The 3922-nt window shown below is 37.0% G+C and overlaps 1 protein-coding gene and 2 pseudogenes across 1 annotated transcript in view; all 3 read right to left on the bottom strand.

Moving 5' to 3' along the window:
* The window catches only part of LOC116088049, a 113955-nt gene that overhangs the window by 85834 nt on the left and 24199 nt on the right, over positions 1 to 3922 (bottom strand). The window lies entirely within an intron of this gene.
* Positions 2335 to 3184, bottom strand: LOC116090473 (annotated as a pseudogene).
* On the bottom strand, positions 2714 to 2984 carry LOC116088062 (annotated as a pseudogene).

Genomic DNA, 3922 nt, shown 5'->3' with positions numbered 1-3922 from the left:
TTAAATTAAAAAAAAAAAACATAAACTTTTCACATAGGAAACCAAGTCAAGTCTAGAGAAATAATTCGTGATTAAAAACACTTCCTATTTTTGAAGAGGACCCAAGTTCAATTCCCAGCACCCATATGGCAGCCAACAACCAGTTTCAGGAAATCTGATACCCTCTTCTGACTTCTACAGGCTGATGTGGGAGAGGGTGGGTTGGTGAGCATGGGGAGCAGGGGAGAATAGGTTTTTTTGTTTGGTTGGTTGGTTGGTTGTTTTTTGGAGGGGAAACCGGGAAAGGAGATATCATTTGAAATGTAAATAAAGAAAATATCTAATAAAAAAGAAAAAAAGACATAAAGAAAAAGAATAAACTACTAATACAATAAGAAATTGACAGTGTAATGTTTTAAAGTCAAGTAAGAAAATAGGTACAAACTAATCATATTTAATTATATATAATAAAAATATAAAATATTATACAAATAAATGTTGAGTGTGTTACAAAACAACAAATGTCATGTGGTATATATTTGGTGATATGTAGATGTTAGCTATTAAATCTTTGATAAGCCAACTAATATCTACAGAACCATAGAGATTAGGTATAGAGTAAAGAAGTAGGGGGAAAGAATGGTCCAACTAAAAACCCTACATTCTACAATAGTGTCCTGTGTACAAGATATGCTAGTGCAATGGTGGCAGAAAGCTTGTGATAGTAACCAACAATATCTGATTTGACTTAAAATCCATTCCATGAGATGAAACCCATCCCTAACACTGACCCTCTAGCCAAGGGCCTGAGACTGGATAAGGCATGAACTGAAATACTACTGTTCTGCTAATGACTTCAAACAACATTCTGCTATACTTATATAGAATACATACAGTGTAGTATGGCCTGCTCAGCCATCATCAGAGATCTTTTCTCCTGCGGCACATGGAAACAAATACAGAGACCACAACTCTTCAATGTGCAGATAGTAAGAAACCTTGGACCACTTATGATGGCAGGTCTCCATAAATCTCCCCCATCTTAGGGCTTAGGGAACCATATGGAAGAGGAAACAGAAAGAGTGTAAGAGCCAAAGGAGACTGAAAACATCAAGGAAACACAACCTTCTAAACACACTAGAGCTAGTGTACATAAGAACTCACAGAGATTATAACAGCATGCATAGGTGTGGGGAGCTGCAGCTGCCACCCTATACATATATATTGAACACCTGGTCTCCAGCCAGAGCAGAGAGCATTGAGATAAACAAGCCCTTAGTTGGAAAAGCTGAGTGCCTCTAGTTTGTGATGCAAGCTGGCATGATTTTCCCACAGCCTATTGTGCTTTGCCACATAGCCGATGCTGATTGGGACCAGGGAAAGTATTTAACCCACAAGGGCTGGGGGCTGGAGAGAGATAGTAACTAAGATGTAATAGATAGTGAATAAGTATGTATAGATAGGAGTAAGTATGTAGATATAGAAGTAAGGTGTATGTAAGAATAGGAGTAAGTAAGATGTAAAGATAGAAGTAAGATGTAAGGATAGAAGTAAGATGTAAGGATAAGAATAGAAGTAAGATGTATGCAGTAAGATGTAGGGAATAGGAGTAAGTAGGAAATAGGAGTAAGTAAGAAGAAAGTAGAAAGATGTAACTAGTAAGATGTAAGAAGATATAGAAGAATATAAAAGAAGCTAGCTAGAGAAGAAGTAAAAATGAAGGTTCCTGATTAAACTGCATGGAGAAGAGCTTGTTGTTGTCTCCTTATTTCCGCTGGACGGAAAGGCGCCCGACACATAGGGCCAGCATATGCCTAAGACAAATGTGGTACCCAGCGCTAAGAGGAAGTGGACACCAGCCCAAAGCCCTAACCAAGAAGCTATCTCCAATTGTTAACTGTTCACAAAGAAAAATTAGTTTTCTCTAAGAAAGTCACACTAGTATACCAACCATTCTCAAGGGCAGACCCCATACCCAGCTGTAGATGGCCAATACAAAACAAATCCAATGACATTTTTGGTTCTTCATCTCCTTATGCTTTGACAGGGCTTTTTATTATTATTTTGTGTTGTTATTATAATTATAATAATAATTATTATAATACCTTACATGTCCTTTGTGTGTATGTATATATATATGTATATAATGATTATTATGTTTTTGTTTTTTATTTTATAATCAAGAGTATATTTTCTGCTCACTAAGTCATGAGAAGGACAATTAGTAAAATTTGAACAGGATAGACAATGAAAATTTGCTTTATAGGGAGTACATTTTCTTTCAGGGAGAAGACAGCACACTTTAACCTAAGATAAACACTTTGCAGTCTGGGTCCTTTATTTCTTCGTTGTACATCAGGTCATGAATCTGTATAGAATGGGCTCCAGCAGCTTAGGTTCCCTTCTGTTAGTCGTCACAAAGTGTGCTTCTCTGGGTAGAGCAGACTGGCGCTTCAGCTGAACCCAGGTGCCCTTCTCTTTGGCTTCCTTTTTCTTCTGATCGTTCTCCTTCACCCACTTCAGGAAGCTGTCTCTGCTCTTTGAGTGCTTGATGTGCTCAATCCACACATTGATCCTCTTGGCTAAAATCTTGTCCTTAACTTGCTTGTTTACAATGATGCTCATAGCATGTTGGGCAACATTGTAGACTCTTCCAGTTTTGCCATAGTAACACTTATGGGGCCTTTATATTTTTTTGAAACCAGAACATTTATTTTATGACTAATTGAAATCCTCAAGATGAACTGGATGCTGCAATAGCTGCCCTCTTGGGTTTAGGTGGTGTTCCTTCACGGAATCCATGTCTGAATATGTGATAGACAATTTTAGGTGCCTCATCCAACCAGTCCTAGTGGTATCTCATCTCTTAACCTTGGCACTCCAGTTCTTCTTTCTCATTTGCCACAGATCGACTTCTGAAAGTGGTAGTCTTTAGAGCCACAGCAGCCGCACAGTGTGTGCATATTATTGTGATGCTTTCCAAAGGATAACTTTCCTTTCATCATCTTGCTTCTATCAGTGAGGCCAAAGAGACCGAAAGAGAGCTTGGCATTTCTTTTTTGAACAGTGCCCATTTCCTTGATGTCTACAATATTACCCATCTTGTAGATTCTCATATGTGTGGCCAAAGGAACAACTCCACGTTTCCTAAAAGTTCTAGAGAACATATAACAAGTGCCCTCCTCTTTCCTATTGTGTTGGTCATTTTCTGAGTTACTAGAAGATGGCTGCCACAGCCAAAAGGAAGAGGGCAGGGCTACATTATGGTTATAATATAATACTAAGTTTGTTGAGATGTAGAAAGCTCATCATTTGAAAATTAAGCATAGAAACTATAAAGAATGTGGTACACAGAACAAAATGGAAAGATTACAACAATTTCAATCATAAAAAAACAGGGTTTAAAAATTATATTGTCATGTTTCTTGTTTTAACCAATGTTTAAATCAACAATATTTAATATCAAATTGTACAAATTAAATTATATTTCAAATTATAACTTAATGAATATGATACAAAATCTAATATAACTATAACATAGACTTCGTCTCAGAAAAAGAGTCAGTCTTGGGCCATCACTCTTGGAGGAGTTATGGAGGTGAACTTGTTGAACATTTCAATGTTCCCATGAAAGTTAACATAAAGAAAAGACTATATTAAATGAATGAATGAGTATAAAATCTTGTAATATTACCTTTAATGGACTTTAAAAGAGATATCTTTACAGTACTGTGCTCAACCAGCTGAGCTATGGAAGGACATTAATATACATTTAAATAAGCAACATCACAGAGATAGATACAGCATTAAGACAGAAGCAGAAGCAGATACTCACAGCTAAACATTAGACAGAGGGTGGGGACACCTATGGAAGAGTTGGGAGAAGGACCAAAGGCCCAGAAATAGATGAAAACTCCACAGGAACACTAATGGAGTCAACAAA

Source organism: Mastomys coucha, chromosome X (genome assembly GCF_008632895.1).
Source record: "Mastomys coucha isolate ucsf_1 chromosome X, UCSF_Mcou_1, whole genome shotgun sequence".
Classification (NCBI taxonomy): domain Eukaryota; kingdom Metazoa; phylum Chordata; class Mammalia; order Rodentia; family Muridae; genus Mastomys; species Mastomys coucha.
This window is presented reverse-complemented; position numbering and strand designations above follow the sequence as displayed.